Source organism: Castor canadensis, chromosome 6 (genome assembly GCF_047511655.1).
Source record: "Castor canadensis chromosome 6, mCasCan1.hap1v2, whole genome shotgun sequence".
Classification (NCBI taxonomy): Eukaryota; Metazoa; Chordata; class Mammalia; order Rodentia; family Castoridae; genus Castor; species Castor canadensis.
The window spans coordinates 149,366,931-149,387,159 of NC_133391.1; the positions used below are offsets into that span (position 1 = coordinate 149,366,931).

At 43.3% G+C, this 20,229-nt stretch overlaps 1 protein-coding gene across 9 annotated transcripts in view; it reads right to left on the reverse strand.

The window, feature by feature from the left end:
* Pdzd2 (PDZ domain containing 2) overlaps positions 1–20,229 on the reverse strand; it is a 374,613-nt gene that overhangs the window by 188,666 nt on the left and 165,718 nt on the right. Inside the window, exon 1 of one of the 9 annotated variants that reach the window (XM_074077664.1) lies at positions 11,200–18,626. The exons of the other annotated variants lie outside the window; for them this stretch is intronic. The gene's annotated coding sequence lies outside the window, so the exon portion shown is untranslated. Of the gene's footprint in view, positions 1–11,199; positions 18,627–20,229 lie in introns of those variants that run through there. 9 annotated transcript variants of the gene reach the window in all.

Consider the following 20,229-nt stretch of genomic DNA (forward strand, 5'->3'; position numbering starts at 1 on the left):
TGATAAGCCAGTTAACATTGACCAATTGGGACTTAAGGCATCTTGCGTTTATTTTCTAGGAAAATACATCTCATGAGAAAGTTCTTCATCCAGGTGACTTCTTGTTGGTTGTGTGTTTTTTTTCCTATTGGAAATTTCCCTGCCTGCCTGTGATTACTTATTGGCAAGATGCCTTGTGGGGAGGACAAACATCCACAGTCCCACAGGGGAAGAGCTAGAGAAGTGCTATCTGTCTGTCATGTTTCCTAAGGGAAATCTTCCACACTTGCTTCACAAGAGTCATAGTCGACAGGCTGTCCGAGTTCAATTACTCTCTACAGAGGACATGTCTTGTGAACAGCCACTCAGCCTGTTATCAACAGTGTCAGTGGTCTGGTAGCATACAACAGAACATATTCAATTTGCTCAACACACCTCCAAATGCTACATATGCCTGGGCACAGAGTGACCCCAAATGTAAGTCAGCGCACCTTTCCTAGTATAGATCCTTACTGACTTTAGAGAAAATAAATTTGAGTCATTTTAATTTTCTGCACTTCTGTTCAGTTTGTTTTTTGTTTTTGTGGGGTTTTCGGTGATGCTGGGGTTTGAACCCAGAACCTCATGTTTGCTAGGTGGCACTCTACCACTTGAGCCATTCTACCAGCTCTTTTTCGTGTTGGGTTCTTTTGGGATAAGGTCTTACCTGTTGCCCAGGTTGACCCTAAACCGTGATCCTCCTGATCTCTGTCTCCTGAGTAGCTAGGATTACAGGTGTGAGTCACTGGCACCTGGCAAGTTTCTTTAATTTTGATTTGGCTCTTGCAAACCAAGAAAGCTCAAGTGAGAAACAATAATGCAGTTATTGAAGTGATGATTCAAAGTGAAAATATATATGAATACTTCCTGAAATCAATTTTCATTTCCTACATAATTACAGTAAATTAAAGACACTTCCACTGGATCATAAGGTGACTCCAAATATAAGTGACCTTCTACTGTCCCTGTCAGGTGATAGTTGAAAAAGTTTTGAGGACAATTTGATTTGATCAGTATAAATAATATAAATGAAAGAATCTATATCACAAGATATAAATAATCTATCAAGATATTAAAATATGCTACATTTAATAGACTTACCTTAAGATCTTAATACAGCAACACATAAAACTGCATGTGTATATATGTACACAAATAGATAAGAATTATATAAATTAATGTTAATTTAGAAAGATTTCTGGTTTCACCCAGAAATCTTAGGAGAACATTTGTTCAATTCTTTAGTGTCGTTGGCATTTTACACCTATTCCTGTGATTACAGCTTCATTTTGAGTTTCCAGAACATTTCCTTCTTCACTTTGATCTCAGTTATTTGAATGAGGTTCTTAACTTGTTCCATTTTTAAATGATCTTTAAAAGTCTTGTTTACAAAGAAATCTAACACTGTTACTATGAGGTCAGATGTCCTGGAATATTACTAGATTTTTTTACAATCACCCCCCTTTTTAAAATATGATTACCTCAGTTGACCTCCTCCATCAGCATCCAAAACCAGCATTGGCTAAGGTCATTTCAGGCTAATGTGTGTTCCCTAAATAATACTTTGATGTTCAAAATAAAACAAGTGTAAGATCTTCCCACAGGATGAGAGAATTTGTAAAACTTAAATGCAAGGCATCTCTTTTTTTCCCATGGTAACTTTTTTTGGGGGTGGGGGGGCAGGGACCCTACCTTCTCTCTCAGCACACATGGTAAATCACAGATTCTCCTTTCTCAAGTTTCTTCTTACCTGCCTTTTCATCCTCAGCAGGCAACACGGCTCAAAATCATAAATGGACCTTCTCAGGAAACATCTGGGGAACTCCAGAGGAATCCAAAGTGTTGGATGCAGAGAACCCCAAAAAGGTGTCCCTTTCACAGGGCACCCAAGCCAAGCTGAGGGCTGCTGGCTTTCTTGTCTTTCTTCCTTTTTTTTTTTTAAAGTAATTTGTGCAGTGTGGTAAGGTGATGTTAAAGATGGCAGAATATCTGCTGGGGACAGGCTCCTGGGCATCTGTGGGACCATGAGTCTTCCCCATGTCATCCCTACTCCTTGAAGTCATTAGACCTACCTGCTCTGCCCTCAAATGCCCCAGCCAGTGACATCAGGAGGAAGAATCTGAGCTTGGCTCTCCTACTGCTAGAAGGCATTGCCAACAGCACTGTGAGCCAGAGACAGCTGTATGTTAAGAGACATGGAGACTTTTCTAGAATGTTCTGAAGAAGGGCCTAAATACTTGGGAGCTTCACAGTAGTTCCTATTAACTATGTCACTGACTCAAGTGGACAGAAACAAGGAACAAGACTCTTAAGATGTTCACTGCAGCCAATGTCTGTTCAAAGGGAAAGGGGGATGTGGAGGAGGGGTAAGAAAAGAGACTGATAAGGATGACAAAAGCTCATCAGCAGGGACAGTGAATCACAAAGGAGAAGCTAGGCAGTAAAAAACATCTGGGGCAATGGTTTGATTATGGTTTGATCTCAACAAAACTCCTGTGGAGGCCGGGTCCCCAGTGCAGCACTGTTGGAAGTGGGGGTAGTCACAGGTGTTTGGATCAGGAAGGTGGAACACATATGAGCAGACTCACACGTCTTTCTCATGTGAACAAGTTCCTGCTCCCAAGGGACAGGATTAGTGACTGCAAAAACTGGCTGTTACAAAGTCAGCCTTCCCCATTTCCTCTCTCTCTTACACATGTCCACTTGCCCTTCCGTTCCCGCCGCAAGTTAAATCAGCACAAAGCCCTTGGCTTGATGGGGTTACTGATCTTGGACTTCTGAGCCTCTAGAACCATCAACCAAAATAAACTTCTATCCTTACTAAATTATCCAATCTTGGGCATTCTGTTATAGCAACAGAAAATGGGCTGAGACAGCTAGCAACAGAAAAGTTTCCTGCAGGGCAACTGACCAAGAATAGAGTCTCACCAGTAGAAACGAGTGAATTGTGTCCTGAAGTATTGTACAGATTGTAAGAAAAATGATCTTTTCTATCAAAGTATTTGTTACACTCTTAGATTACTTAAGAATTCCTCAGGTCGCCATCTTAGGTGACTTGCATGTTTAAAGGGTCCTTGCTTCTTCAGGATTCCCATACAACTCCATTGCCCGCCAAACTGCATGTCCTAACCCATCCCCCAAGCCTTTTAGCCAATCTGGAAAGACTGTGAACCTTTGACCTGGACATTTCCCAGGTGAGGGCAGTTACAACTGCGTCAGGGATGTAAGGAGGAACCACTGTCAGCCATTTTGTGCCTGCTTGCTTAGCAGGAGTGAGCACATGCTTGCACCCTCTTGATCAAGAGAAATTGCCTTGTCAAGATTTTCTGTCATTTGTGTGTCTGTTTTCGGCACTGGAGGGTTATCAATGCCAACAAGATTAAGCATGTTGGGAAGTTTGATAGTTATAGTATGCAACAAGGAAATTTGCTTCATTCTCTGTGGGTTTTTCTCCTTTAAGAAAACCAATCTTTAACCCAAATCTTTTTATGAATGATGAAACTGATTCAGGGACCTTAATAATTGGTTCCAAAGTTTCAAAGAGCATCAGAGAAAGGAGAAGCAGGAAGCCCAGCAGGAGAAATCAGAAGGGGTATTTTATTAAAGCTCATGTGTTTAATCGTTACTAGTAACTTATGAGGGTGTGACAGACCTCATCCCCACTCTACAGTTAGGAAAACCAAGGCAGGAATGGAGCCATTCCCAGTGGACTGCTGGGGTTGGAACACACTATCTTACCCTGCCTGTGTAACTGTATGTGTCACAGACTATCTGAGCCCAGGACCCAGATCTGCAAACTGAAGATCACACTGAGCTATCCAAACAGGAGAGCTACTAGTTAAAACCCCAGCACAAAGTCTGACAAGGAAATGGTGCCAGTGGCTCATGCCTGTAATCCTAGCCACTTTGAGGATTACTATTCCAGGCCAGCCTGGGCAAAAACTTCATAAGTATTCATCTCAACCAACAGCTGGGTACAGTGGCATACGCCTGACGTCCTAAGCTATGTGAGAAGCTGAAATTGAGAAGATTGAAGATGCAGGCCATCCAAGTCAGAAAAGTTTGCAAAACCCCGTGTCAACCAATGGCTTGCCACAGTAGCACACACCTGTCAATCCAGCAACCATGGGAAGTATAAAATAGGATGATCACAGTCCAGGCTGCACTGGGCAAAAAGCAAGACCCTATCTCCAAAGTAACCAGAGCAAAAAAGGGCTGGAGGTGTGGCTCAAGTGGTAGAGTACCTGCTTGAGTTCAAACCCTAGTATCAACAAAAAAACAAAACAAAACAAAGCCTGACAAGGAAGAGGGACTCTGTAGCATTTGCCAATCTTCCCTCCTTTCCCTAATCTTCCTGGATCTAAGTCTACAGGTGTGGACATTGCTTCATCAGGCCCCTGGCTGACCTGCACATATGAATAGTTACAGCACACGGAGCCGGAAACACTACCTGTGGGCATTCATGTCATCCCACACACGTCTAAGCTTCCTCTCAGGCAGCCTATCTCAGGAAAGACTTTTTCATGTCCATCTTAAACCAATATTATGCGGTGAATTCAGAGAAGCTAGAGATTTTGGTTTTACAAAAGTGTACGGAGTTTTAGAGAGTATAAGGGGACACCTTACACCTCTGGTCCTTTGCTAAGTGGACCCATGAAAAGCTATCATCACAATGTAATCAGTGCAGCAATGAGTCCCATGGGTGTGGCAGTAAACACCCCCCACCCACAGCCTCAGCAGCCCTGGTCTGGCTGGAAGGAGGCCTATCTTCTGCAAATGAGCGCAGAGCCTCTGCCTTCCATAACCACAAAACTTATAGCTCATTCACCTGACCCAACCCCAGCACCTCATACACCCACATAAAATGTTGCTCCTAGGACTGATCTAAATGGAAACCAAAATCCTCTAGCATATCTCAGAAAGTTTACGTGGCTTAAGGTACAGTATATTTGTTTACAAAGAGACTAAAAAGTGAAACTGTTAAGCAAACATGCCACTAACCAGAAAAAAGTCTGTTTTCCTTTAATCAATTTCCCCAATTTCCAAAGACAAAACAAACTCCAAAGTTTTCACACAAGTACACTTTTCCATTTATGTTTTCTATCAGTTGGCAATCAAAACAAAAATCTCAGAGGTCAGCCAATGTCTTAAACAATAAATCAGAGTCAGATACATCATTTCTAGCTTTAAAAGTGTAATAAGACAGGCTATGTATGAGAACCCACCTAGGAAAGGCACTCGGTGGGCAACATATCAGGGATCTGCATTTCAAACAGCAATTCTTTGCCAACTAATGTGTAACCTTTAACAGGGACCACTGGAAAAAGTGCCAAAAACATTAGGGTCTCCCAAATGCCGTCTGCTTTTGTATAGAATCTACGGATGGCAATGGGAATTTGGAACGCAGAAGACTGAAACCTTTCCTAAAGGTGAGGATGGAAAGAAATAAGGCAGGAGAAGAAAGAGGAGAAAATAAAATGTCTCACTGTCAGCTCCCAATTAGACTCCACACATTTGAGATTTCTTGGGACAGTCTCAGATATTCTAACCCTCACTACTTACATGACCCTTCCTGGAGAAAGAGTTGCACAAATTATGGTTCCCTAACTCTATGGGGGAATACGCAGCCATTAAAATTAATGAGTCTGTAATAACACACAAAATCCTGATGCTTATTCATTTATGATAACACTTGAATTCCTGTTGTATACTATAGATGAATTAAGGGTGTTCAGGACAGAATGAAGAATTATTAGTGTGAAGTCTACACGGTATGTAGTAGACATCTGAATCTGTTTCATCATTGAAAAGCTAAAAACCTTGAGCAACTTCTCCAATACAGGTGCCTCAGTGAAGGCCTTTGTAAAATGGGGTAATTGCACTTCCTCGTGGCATCCTGTGAGGCTGAGATAAGCTCATTCATGTGACAATTATCACAGTGCCTGGTGGGTAGTAATGCTTGATAAATCTTAGCTAGGTTACCACTGCTCCTTAAAGTCTTGGTTTAGTAAGAGACTAAAACAGACTAAGCAGAACAATGATGGTATAATGCTGAGTACAATTAAGGCCTTCCCTTTAGGCTAAGGTTATATCAGAAATGGAACCACTCAGACGGGCCTTTCATTCATAAACATAGTCTCACTGCCACTGGAGTCAAATAGAAACCACAGAAGTAACGGTGGTCTACTTTCTCCACCATTTTGTCTTCCTGACACCATCGAGCACTTCTGGAGTTTATTTCACTTGCAAAGCTTCCTGGTGTGGTATGTACAGAGGAAACAATACCAAATGTATATAGGCAGGAGTGAGTTAAAACCAATGTTTGGATTTTCACAGCCTGGTGTACATGAGGTTTCTTCATTGCTATGTCATTTAAAAGGTCTTCCTTTCAGTGACAGCCCAGTATGTCACCAAGAGTGGGATCTCCAAAGCAAAGATTTCCCCTTTCCCCCAAGTATGTCAGTAGTTATTCCTGTCTTTGAAATCGGAACAGATTAAAATTGCTTTCATCTGCCTAGAAAATAGGCAAAGTAGAGAGGCATCTTACTTGGAATTAAAATAAAAATCAAATGAGGAATTGTGCTGCTCACACCTGAGTGAGCTGAGCCTATGATCTCCTTAACTCTCAGAGGACAAGGCAATGCAGAAGTAACTCTCCACCTGTATCAGTTTGGCAGTCAATGATACCACACCTGATTCAAAATGACTTACACAGGTAGGAAATGAGCCACCTCACATGACCGGAAGTGAGGAAGGGAAGGCCTCAAGCCACACTTCTCTGGCACCCTCTGCAACCTGCCCTTTCCTGCATGTTGGCTTCGGTGTAAGGCTAGAGTGAGAAGGCCAGCGGCAGTTCTAGACAGCGCCATGCAGAGGAAGCCAAGAGGCCACCTGTCTTGTCTTTTTCTTCCCTAACAAGTCACAACAGATTTGTCTTCACATGTCATCGCTCAGACTAGATTCTTGTACATTGTCTCTTGGGTGCGAGTGGAGGCTCTGAGACTGGAATGAGCTAATCATCTCAGAAAACTGTGCTTCCAAGTCCACACAACCACTCCACCACCTGAGGGGCTGCTGGTGAGGGCACAGAATGAAATGAACATGAAAGTAATTCAAAAAAATTAATGTGCTGTACGGCTCTCCTCACAGATGGAACCCTATAAGCCACAACATCAAACATTCAGAAACCCTCTGGGACCAATATATAAGAAGAGGCAAAAAGACTGGATGGAAGACTTTAACATGAAGATATAAATGCTCAATAACCTCTCTATTCAAGGCATGAAGCAGTTGTAAGTACTATGACTGAGATGAAAGTACAATGTGTAATGTGGCCTATTTGCACATCTGTCCCAAGCAGACACCTGCAGTGGCAGGGTACAGACTCGGAAGACAAAGCTGAGAGGAGGGTTCCAGGGCAAAGCTGGGAGCATCAGGCAGGGAAACTCACTTGCTAGTAAGCATGATGGACAGAAGGGAGGCATTTTTTAAAGTTTTTAAACTCTCAATGATAAAGAGAACACGAGAAACAATGATTGCAATAACATCTTGGAAGCTGGGAAGCACACAAATTAGTGGCAACTGACTTTGCAGATGAGTGGACACTGAAACCTGTGACAGCAGTGTGGGAAGCCTGAAAGCAGGCTGGGATTCATGGCCAGAGCCCCAGGGAGCCCCTGCATGGAAGGGGCAAGGGAATCCCCCAAAAGCAGGAGGGGTGACTGAGAGTCTGTATGTAACACAATCAGACCCTGTATCACCTCCCTTAGCTCTAGATCCATTTCAGGTGAGGGTCTGCATTCTGTACTTATGGCTCTGCTAACTCAGAGCAGCTTTGGACTAGGAGATACTGGGTTGTAGCTGCTTAAAAAAACAGGAGGAAAAGAGAAAGTCTCCATACTAAATGGTTAGACTCCTGATTTTCTTCTCATCTGGCTCCCAGAATGCCATAGCCAATGGACTCCTATGGAGTCTCCATAGCCAATGGAGATTTCTCTTCAGAGGGAAGAACTCCCACTTACAGGAGGGGTCCTTCAATGAAACCACCAGCAAGTTAAGTGGTAGAGGTCCTCTTTACTAGCCACACATTCAAGCCATCTTCTGACCTTTTACTAATCACTACCTGGGCCCTAGCAAGATCATACATCCTTTAGTTACTCAGCAATACACATGGAAAGTTTCCTATGTGCCAGGGGTAGTTCTAGATTCTGAGACACTGCTCTGGGTCTCCTTCTTGGTAAGAAGGAACCACTCCTGGCTGGGGCAGGGGGTGAGGTAAGCTCCAGCCCAGCAGACCTTCCAGTTAGCATTTCAGGGATTGGTCAAGGATCATCAGACATTTGAGGAAAGCCTTTCACATGAGAGAGATTAAAAAACAAAAACAAACAAAACTAAGGGGAAATCAGAGGAAACAGAAACAATGTAGGGAGGAGAGAAATACTTCAAAGAAGCTTTAATGAGATCTGCAGAGTTGAGAAGATTTTATCCACAGAACAATAACAGGAGGTTATAAGAAAATCTCAGTATTTTAAGGAGCTCTTGGGAGTTAGACATTTGAAGGCAGACACAAAAAAAAAAATAGAAAAAATGTTAAAAAAAAAAAAAAAGAATACTGGATTGGAAGACAAAATGAGGAAATTTCCCAGGAAGTAGAATTATTTAAGAAGAAAACAAAAAATGTAATAGAAAAAGTAAGAAATGTTAAGATTTAGTCCACAAGAGCCTCCTTCTGATTAATAGGTGTTCTAGAACAGGGCAAGGGAAATTTTAATTAATTAATTCAACTTGTTGGGGGAGGATTTTATTTTTAAAACCTCTAGAAAATTGTTCAGAACTGAAGGGCAATTGAGAAAGCTCATTAGAAGGATGGAAAAAGACTCCCACCCGAGGTATATCATAATAGTTTCATTACAAAGAGAAAGAATTTCACCAGGGACAAGGAGGAAATCCTAAAAACCTCTGGAAAGGAGGAAATAGATACAAAGCCTCAGGAATCAGAATGAGATCTGAACAATAATACTGAAACCTGGAAGAGCAATGCTTTCCAAATTCAAAGGGAAAGAGATTTCCAAAGTAGAATTTATACCCTGTCCAAACACTGTCAACCATGGAGGACCTCAAAAAACTTACCTGCCATAAACGTTTTTATAGGAACTTCTGAAAGATGTGTTTCACCAGGAAGAGAACATAAAAAGGAAGACAGCAGACGCTATATAAGAAAGAGGCAGAATGAATCCCCACTATGATGACAAAAGGACATGCTGAGATGGTGGCCGTGTGACTGACCTCAAGAGCAGCAAAACCAGGATGGAGCCAAGGATGATAGGCTCAGATGAGCCAGAGGGCAGGATGGACTTGCTATTTAGAATGAGTACAAAGAGTTGGAAGTGGTTGTCTCTAGGGCACAGGAGTTGAGGTTGGCAAGGGGTGAAGGAAGTGACTGTTGTGCCTAGTTATAGAAACAATTTGACTGAAAATTCTGTACATGTGTACTTTTGAGAAAGAGAAAAGAAGGGATGCCCAGGCTATGAAGTGGATGCCAGAGTGAGAGGCTGAGCAAGATTCAGAAAGAAGTTCCCAAGCAGAGACCTGGAGCACCCACTCTCTAGAGGGCAGAGCATAGGAGCTCAGAGAAAGGTCTGGGAAAGCAAAGCACTGGAGAAGAAGGCAGGCCCAAGCAACATGGTGGTGCACATAAGGAGACACCGTGATGGCCCAGGAGACAGGGTGGAGCTGTGGTCCCTTCAAAGATGCAACTCCAAAGTGTGTCCTGCCTGGACCTCCACTCTATGCCAGGCACAGTGTTGGGTAATTTATGGAAGAGAGAGGCAAACAGAAAGGCAGTGCTAATCTTGCTTTGTCTTCCTTTCACCATGGATCGGGAAGGGGAGTTGAATACATGGGTCTCCTGGACATTGCAGGCTCAGAGCACAAGGTTGAGAGAGCTCGGAGCAAACCTTAGGAACTGAGTCCATACGGGTTTCCTGTCACTTCCCCTATGTCCTATTTTCTTTTCTTCCAGCACATCTGAGAACTCTACTTTCTATAGAATCTGACATAGTCCTCCTTCCCCAAGGCTCCTACTGTCACCCCTGAGTCCCATAGCTGCCCCTAGGGCCAGGAGGTATAGCTAGAAATACTGTAAGCCTTACATGTCAATTTTTTTTTTTTTTGGTGGTACTAGATTTTCAACTCAGAGCCTTGCAGTTGCTAGGCAAGCATTCTACCACTTCAGCCATCCTTCTACCCCAGCCTGGTGTCTTAACTAAAAAATTTAATTCATCGTCAATGTGAATTTAAAGTTGTGAAACAACTATAGTGCTATCTTTTGTACATTTAGAGATACTTGTACATTACCTAGAGAGTTTACCTCTCTCTTCCCTGATGGTATACTCAGCTTGACCCATTTTTGTGAAAAGCACTTATTGTTCACATTCATAGAATCTCTTCTCCAGGATGACAGCTGAAGTTACCTCCTTCTTTCCCTCCATCTCACAATAGTTGACTTTATTTCATTCTTAGTATTTGTAAACCGCCTCGTAGAGAGGGTTACATCAAAAAATGCCATTCTCTTCCCAAACATCCTTCATGTTTAAAAATCCTTTTATTTGTGGATACGCTAATGAAAACATTTTGTGAAATGAGTGGCAGAACTGTTGTCTAAGTAGACTGTTCAGTAGTTTTGGGGCAAAGACCTGCGCGCAAAGATCGAAACCTTACTAACACATATCCTCTGGTAGAGAAAACAGCTCTGCCACCTCAGATTTGCAGGCCCGCTAGCCAAAGCAAGGAGCAAGGGCTAAGGACAGCAGGGCAGATGCCTGGATTGCAACCCCAGCACGCCCCTCCTGGCCTCAACAGCACCTGTTAGGAAAGGTGTCTGACTGTGCGTGGCCCTGCCTGCCCTGCGCACACACACTTAGGGCGCCTCCTTCCGTCCAATCAACAAACCAGCTGCAAATCATTCCTCCCAAGAAACACAACCCATCCCTAAGCATGCAACATCCCTGGGTCAAAAACAAAACAGCCGAGTAACCCGTGAGAAGAGTTCAGTAGACTGTCAGGCTAGGTGCATTTCTCAGATGCTGTGGCTAAATTCCATTTATGGATCAGCCTCATTCTGCACCCCAGCCAGGATCAGATCTGGAAGCCCGAGGTTTTGTCTGTTGGGCAGATTCTTACCTCCAGGTCTGGTCACCTTGGGAAGCTTCTTTTCGGACCTCGTCCTTGCTCTGCGTCCTCGGAGAGGCGGTCAGGAGCAGCTGGCCTGGGGTAATCCGCCGGCTGATCGGCTGGGTTTAGCTGGTGGTTAGCCTAATCACCTGCTGGCAACCCGTGAGCGGGCCAGGCTTCACAGGGCTAGCTCCGGAGGTCCCGGTCCCGGTGCCGGTGCCGGTGCCTCCGGGCAGTGGGAGCCCGGCTCCTGCAGGACTTGGCAGACGCACCTCTCCGATGGCTGCGGACCTGCGGACCCCTCCCTCCCTCCTCGGCGGCTGAGGTTATGAAAAGACTGTAATGCAATCCTAGCGCTCGTCACTCCTGGGCTCACTGGTCAAAACTCCACAGCACTCCAGGATCCCTTCCCTGGCCCCTCCCCTCCTCTCGCAGGGAGTTTGGGGTTTCTCTTTCAGACACTTTTGTTTACATCAAGCGCTCAGGAGCTTCCTGCCGTAATCTGGGAGCAGGACTGAAGGAGAAAACAGTGCCCTGGCACCCCATGGCCTCGCCCTGATCCAGAGTTCTCCCTTGGAGCCACACGGAGAAGCTCCACCCCACCCCCAACATTCATTTCATAACCACTTCGTTTCACAATCAGCAGAAGCCTGGGTTATTGGGGGGAAGCCCCCCACCCCCAATAAAATAAAATCACAACTATCAATACCGGCAGGACATCAGGGAACTTTCTGGGAATCTCTAGATTCTTTCTGCTGCAGTTAACCAAATTCACCACCCCTGAGTTGCAATCACCAGTGACTGCACGACTCAAGTATTTCCTTTATACCTTCTCTGCCCCTCCCACCTTCTGCGGGGTTCAGTCAACAAGTCCTGGTCCCCAAGAAGTCATCTCTCCAGCTGTACACTGATGAGGAAGCTGGACCCATGGGGCCCAATTGTTTACATCACACCCACTGAGGGCTTCCTGTCTTAAATTAATGGGAATACAAATAAGACAGGAAAAGAGTGTTTGCTTTTCTTAAAGCAGAAGAGGGGATGGCAGAGAGAAGGGAACCACCCGGCCAGGTTTCATTGCTTTTCAAAACTTCAATTGTATTTTATTCCATGTTTCCATTCCTAACACTTGTTGAAAAGTAAAAGCCATGTGGTGCCAAAACTCAAACCATTAAGGAACTTAAGCTCAAAACACATTTTGATCTGGTTTTGGGAGGGTTCCAAGTTGGAGCTCCCAGTGGGGAGCTGAGGTATGGTAAGGAGAGCTTCCGAGGTTAAATGGCAGGAATCTCAGGGAGAACTCAGGCCAGCTCTGTGCCTCCCTCCTGGGACTTGCAAGGACAGGCACACACCCTCCCCACTCTTTGCCCCGGGCCTACTCCACCCCTCTGTCTCCAAGCTATGGGTCTCTTCCTAGGCATCCAGCAGCCCCAGAAAGTAAATGAGCTTTGCAACGGACAGATCTGGTGGAATTCGAAGCAATTAATTATAATGGAGGAGGCCAATGAAGGCTGCAATTCCCAGTACCATTACTGCCACTGGAATGGGTAATTAGAACCTAGGAGGGGCGAACCCATGTCAAGCCTGGGCTGGAAATCTGCCCACTCTCAGAAGCAGGCCAAAAACACAGGGTAAGTAGTCATCATAATTACCAGTCCTGGAATCACCCTGCACCCCCAAGTTGCTTCATTCACGTCAGAACAAGAGCAAACCGGAAACAGGCAAGAGTGCCAGGCTGTGGCATTCCTTCTTTAAAGTTTATCTCAAGAAGGTGTGAAAGCGGCAGCCACCACCACCTTGTGGAGCTGAGGGGGACACTACACAGACCAGGGAGACAAGCTTTGCAAAGCAGTCCTTAAAAGACCACAATTCCCTGGTCAAGGCAGATGGTTAGACTGATGATTTCAGAAAAAGTCAAGTGCATCAGAACTCTAATAGAAAGTGAATGAATGTTAGCTCCTCCCCCTCCCTTGTCCAGCTCTTCCATCATGGAGTGGATTGAGGATCATCCTTTTATGTGGTAGCTTAGTATCTGGTAAGTTTTATGGGAACTGAGTTCAAATTGAGTAATTTTCTAATAATAATTTCAGAAGTGCTCCTTTTCTTCTTTTGCTTTTTCCATACTTTCCTAATGCTTTAGCTTTTAACTTTCTCTGTTCCTTCATTCTGATAATTTATGAAATATAAATCAGTGCCATTTAAAATAAATCTATAGTTTTAAGTATACAATGCAAATAAATATTCTGTCCTCCCCAATCCCCCCAGTTTAGGGTTTGTGTGTGCTAGGAGTTAAGAATTTGACCACATGTGCATAATATCTTAATTTCAGGAAAGCTTTGAATGCATGTGCCATTCTCATCAACAGGCTAGGACCTGGTCTGTCTTCTCCCTCCTCCCCAGGCTCCACTGTGACTGGAAAAGAGATCAATACCACAGTAACACAAAGGAGGCTTAAAATGTGCTCTATGATTTTAGCCTGGCCTGGTTTAAATAATACTTGAAACTGCTCTCTGCACACTCACAATCTATAACTAACACAAATTTGAGTGAGAACTGCTGATATGTTAAGAAAATTCAAAGTAGCTTCAACACAGTAAGGAAATGGTTCATTATAGAGAGTTTAGAGTTCAGCATGATGGCTGATTTCAAAGTAGAATCCTCATAATCCTGATAATCAGCAGGACAGGAACAAATGGGGCTTAACATCTCAATTCAAGAAAAACTGACAAAGAGGTGTGGAGCACAGCAGATCATGTATGTAACAGGAATCTGCCTGCTGTATTGATAAGAAACAGGCCACACAATACCGGGTGTTCACATTGGGAGCTTGGCATGAAAGAGAAGGACCCCCACTGCTCCCTAACCAGTAAGAAAGAATTTAGCACACAGACTCTTACAGGGGGAGTATGTCCAGTCTGAGGTCCCTTACTTTAGGGAGGATGTGGAGATGCTGGAAAGGTTCCAAAAGAGAACCTACATGATTGAAGAGACAGAAAATAAAACCTATGAGGGAAGACTAAAGGACTCGGAGTTGTTTAGTCTGGAGTGAAAAAGTGCCTCAAGGCAAACTTAACAGTCTTTTCCTCTTTGAAGGGTAATTATAAAGAGGATACCGACCAGCTGTTCTTCATCTCTGCAGAGGATGGGAGAGGTAGTAGACTCAAAATACAACATTAAAATTTAAATTTGGGTCATATATAAAGAAGACTTAATGATAACTGACTTGACATGAGAATGGTCTCATTTGACATCACTGCGTAGTCTTCACTTACCAGACTCCATCCTAAGTGAGTTGCATGTTTAGGCAAAAGCTATGCTGAAGAATTCCTTCCATTCCCTTCTAGAGCTACAGTGTTATTCTATTCACTGTTCCCTAACTCATGAACAAGGTGTCATGTGAATGTCATGATTCCCCCAAACTGGACCTTCTCATTGGGATGAGAACCTCTAAGAATATGTAGAACTGCAGATATCAAAGAGATGGTAAGGATCGTTCATAGAAATTCACTCTCATACCTATATTGCTTAAATGTACAGGAAGCAGTGCTTTTTGTGTGGGCATATACATATTAGTTCATGATAATAGTCATAGCTATAAATTATTAAGCTCTTACTATAATTATGTTGGGCACTGTGCCCAATCTATTTTATGTAAACTATCTCATTTATGTTTTACAGTAGCCTTGTGAAGTAGGAATAATTATTGGAATAATTATTAGCTCTATTCTAACACAAAAAAACTGAGTCACAAAAAGGTTAGGCAACACACACAAAAGCTGAGAGTCCCAATTCAAATCCATTTGGTCTGACTCAAAGGGTGTGCTTAATCACTACACTGCCTTCCATCATGGAGAGTTTTTAGCTATTCAGAGAGGAAACATTGTCCCCCAGCCCTAAAAAAAACGCATTTATGTTTCTTGGCACAAAGTAAAAATCAAGCCTTGCATAGGTTTGTATCTCATGGGGAACAAAATCATCTTTTCCCAGTATAGCCGAGGAAGAGAAGGACAGAGTTCACGTTCTGATCTAGATGGAGCATGACTATCTTCCACAGAGCTGAAGAATCCAAACAAGATTCACCTCTATTTTATTAGCTACAAAACTTGGTAGAATTTAGCCTTGTATATCACAGGTTTTCTTTGACCGTTGAATGAATGAATGCAAGTGTAGTACCTTGTGATGCCCCAAGACAAACAGCTGAAACCTCTGAATTGAGGTTCTCCAGCCTGCTGGTGGTAGTCATTTCCATGGGCCTCTTATCAAATGTCCCTTAAGACTCTGAAAATCCATGGTCTTTTTGATTTAGTAACCACAAGAAAGCACGTGAATGGTTCACATATTTTCCCACTGTCAACTACTTTTAGATCCAGACAAGATTTTTAATGAAGTTTATTGAGTGTTTATCAACAGTAGATGATTCATGAGTGAAACAGACTTCAAAATGATTTTTAGAAAGGCAAATGAACCACACACAAACAAAAAATAAAATGCCTTGATCCAAATTACTCAAAGGACAGATATTTTCCTATTAGAACAATTTATTCTCAATCTATAAACAGAGGGGGAAAATACAGAAACACATATACAAGTGTTTGCTAACAGATCTAAACCTTATGCAGCTATAAAAAGCCAGAATGAGAAAGAAAGCGGAAATTCCCAGGAGAAGATCCCCAACCACATCCAGGCCACTGGATCTCCATAAATACAAAGCCTAGCAGTGACACCAAGCAAAGCATGAGAAGAAACCTCAGGATTTTGACACAATCCACATAAATAAATTTGAATTGTTCTGAAACTAAACAATGACATTTCAACCCAGTAACTCTTCAACGGACACTGGGCAGAGTGGTGACTTATTGGTGTTCCAGATGTAGTTAATAGAAACAAGATGGTGGGAATTAAAAAGATCTTCAGTAATGTTGATTGGATGGATGGATGTGTGACTAGATAACTTAACAGATGCCCAAGATGCCTCTTTTGCCCTTTGCATTTCCACTGGGAAGATGTCATCAATGCTGCCATCCGATACCCCCCATAGAGGGGCTGAATCATTTGCCAGTGGTACCACTAAGAACAGTGCATAGATTGGTTTCAACTCAAGGATACCAACTTGTGATCTTGCCATGAATACAGCTGTGGCCAAGGCTCTGTCTAGCCAGTCATTTTCATGGACTGACCATGGGAATTGTGGTGCCTACGGAACATTTTTGCAGGTTTTGATTCAAAAGCTGGTATTATTTACAGCACAGATTCTAAACTCTACTTGAAGTCCAAATGAATAACTTACTAAATAACTAGCATGGACAGGCCACATGCTAGCTGTCCAGTCATGTCCTAGGCCCTTTGTATTTTAGCCATGTATGTGTTAATCAAACTTTCATCCCTGTAACAAAATACCTGAGAGAATTAACTTACAAAGAGGAAAGGCTTACTTTGGCTCATGGTTTTGGAGATTCCAGTACATGATCAGGCATATCCATTGCTTTTAGGCCTTTGTTAGGGGTGCCACATGTAATGGTAGGAGTGTGTGGTGAAGCAAACACTCCTGGCCAGGAAGCAAAAGAGAAAGAAGAGGCTGGGATCTCACACCCCCAAAAACCTAAGGACTTCTCACATGGCCCCTTGTCTTAAAGGTCCACAGCCCCTTTTAACAGTACTACCCTGGAGAGCAAGCCTTTAACAGCAGGGTTTTTGGGGTTCTACTCAATATCTAGACTCTAGCAGGCTATGTGTTATAATTAGGAACTTTCTATTTCGGGCAGTGCAACTGGGCCACAAGATTACCTTGTTAACTCAGGGCCACCCAACTAGTAAGTAGAGGAGCTGGAACTTAAACAGAGATCATTTAGAACCACTGGCTCTTAACTGTGGCCCAGTGCTTCATGTTCAAATCTTACCTCCCTCTAAACTCACTGTCCCAGTCAGTGTGTTTACCCACAACTTGCAAAGAACATTCTGGTCTCTGCAGGACAGAGTCCCTAACCTCCCCAGCCCTCTGTGACCTCTCTCTTCTGAGTGCTTGCATCACTTACTGTCCAATAAACACATCCACCAACTGTTTTGAAGTTTTGGGGTTGGAGCTGTGTTGTATGTCAGTCTGGAAATGGGCTGTAGTAAGAAAGATCTGGGTTTAAAGTCCAAATCCACAATTACTACCATAGGATTCTGGAAGTCACTGAACATTTCCTACTCTCATATTCAAACCATCTTCCTCTAAGGCTTTTCGTGGGGAGATTACATGAGAAAATGTATATGGAGTGTCTAGGATGATACCTGATGTTACAAGCCAGGGATTCTCAACCAGGGACTCTTTTGAACCCCATCAGGGACATCTGGCAATGTCTGGAGATACTTTTGTAGTCACAACTGCAGGGAGGGGTGCTTACTGGGATCTAGTGGGTAAAGGCCACAGCTATCCATTCTACAAAGCACAGGACAGCCCCCTCAGCAAAGGATTAGCCAATTCAAAATGTAAAGAGCGAGAAACTGTGCTATCAGTTCTTTAAAATCTGTTAAAAAGGAGGCAGAGGGGAGAAATGGCCCAAACAATGTATGCACATATGAATAAATAAAATAAAATCTATTAAAAATTTAAGCCCTAATCCTTTTCCTTTTCCTCATGTCTTACAGTGCCATGCTTCTAGGAGGAATTCAGCAAATACATATCAAGGAAGCCTGTGTATAAATGGAGGGAATGGATGTATGAGTCTTAAGATGTTTTGCTAGTAACAACTGAATTGAGGGTGTGGCTTGTCATGGCAGGGGTTTGGTGGGAGTTAATTATCTTATAACTAGAATCTTCAAATACCCACACCCAGTGAAAGAAATGACAGGAACCCAATCTGACATGGGAGCCCAGTGAAAAGGATATCAAAGTTGATGTAGGGGAACTGAAGCGCTCAGACAAAGATCAGCTCCTCCTTACTGGTGGCTTCCCTAGTGAGTTGCTATTGTTCTGTGAAAGCTCCCTCAGCTCGTTCTCACTACGCTCCAGAGAATTAGTGCAAGAGCCAGACAATCATGAAGGAATTTGTTCAGTCTCTCACCCCCCTATCCACCACCCACCCGGCAACAACCACACACAACCTGGGCCCTCAATAAGCCTGCACCCAATGGAGTCTCATAAGACTGAAAAATGGGGTGGAAGCCAAAAGGACATGCAGTCATGACCTGTAGACTTCAGCAGAACTGGAAACTCAAGAATAAAAGCCTGTTTTCCTAGATATAGCAAAAATCACATTGACAGAAACAGAGAGAGGAGCAGGAGAGGGAGAGGGAGAAGGGAGGGGAGGAGAGGGCAGGGGAGAAGAAAGGAGGGGAGAGAAAGGAAGTTCTTTTAATTCCCCATTCTCCAGATTTGACAAAAACATCTTCTATTTCAGTCTTTTACAGTCAGAAAACATAGTGGCTTTTGTGCAGTTGTGTATGAGAACATGTAAAACTTAACTGTAGTCTCCAGTCATCTTCAAGCTCCTCTGGGAGAATGTTGCCCAGATCTGTGCAGAACGAAAGAAATTCTTTTTTTACCTGGGGTTTCTGAACACTGAGGCTAGGGTTGTCATTCCCACGCTCACCATGCTCACCTGGCCAATTTCTGCTCACCACTCCAGACCCAACTTATTCCCACCCTCTCTGGAACCCCATCCCACAGCAGCCTCACTGTCCACTCACTTGTCTGCTTATGCTTGTAGATGGTAAGCTCCTTTAGGGAAAGTCATGTGGTCTTATTAATGGTGTAGCAGACAGGGCAGGGCATTGTGTCTAGCACAAACAGGTTCCTGATGAATATTTGTTGAATGAATGAGTATTGACCAGGAGACTTCTGAATGCATTCATTCCTCAATCACTTTTTTTTTTATTGTTTTATTATTCATATGTGCATACAAGGCTTGGGTCATTTCTCCCCCCTGCCCCCACCCCCTCCCTTACCACCCACTCCGTCCCCTCCCTCTCCCCCTCAATCACTTATTGATCCCCTATCATGAACCAGATACAGGGCTAGGTACTGGGAAAACAACTGTTTCTACCCTAGTATTAACAACAACAGTGACAGTAAGAACAATGGCTAATGTTTAGCGGACATTTACAACATATCAGGCATCATGCTAAGCTCGTCTATGTTTTCTTTTAAAATCCTCCCTCCAAACCCATGTGGCAGATACTATTATGCTTTTTATTGTACAGATGAAGAAAGACAGCAAGCCACTCATGTGGTAAGTGAGTTACCTTAAGGTAAAAGAATCTCTGACATTGAAGCTCCCAGAGATCTAGTTAAATGGGCTTGCTCATACCAACTAAGAAAAGGTCACCCTGCCTGGAGTTTCCCTATACTCTTTGTTTTGTTTGGAATTTACTTTAAAATATTTTTGTTGCAGAATGTGTGATGTCAAGCAATTTCAACCATTCCCTATACTCTACAGGCTGTGAGCTAACATCTGAAGGACACTTGCCTATACTCTGCAGCTGTGGCAAACACTTGAAAGATTATCTAAATCTGCAACAGAAGGCTCTGTAGTTACAAAAATGGAAATCTAAAATACTTTCTTCATCTATGCAATGAGAGATTTTCAAGACAAGTTGCTTAGAAAGTTTTGTAAGCACCTCTGTTCTTGCCTCTTGGGTTGTAAGAATGTGGGTGAGTCAGCTCCCTAACACTTTAGAACATCAACTTCAGCTGGGGAGTCAGATCCAGTTAATAGGGGATTCTGTCACTTGGCCTGGTGACCAGTGATTCTTCCTTCAGGGGACTGTTTGTGCTTCAGAGTGAAGCTGAGAAGGGGCTGTTTAGAGACAGAGCCAAAGTTAAAAAGGCAGGTTGTGGGGTGCCTGCTTCCTAATACCCACTCTATGCATGGCAGGAGTCATAGACTTGCTTTCCTGGTAATCTGCCACTTGGTAGTGAGGACACAAGTAGGGAGACATGTAGTTCCCACCATTTCCCAAGAATCAGAAGTAATTGATGGTGAACAGAAGAACATGACAACTATAAGCAGCTTAAGTGGGTCTGTAACACCCCCATCTCTGCCTTGATGAATGAAACAC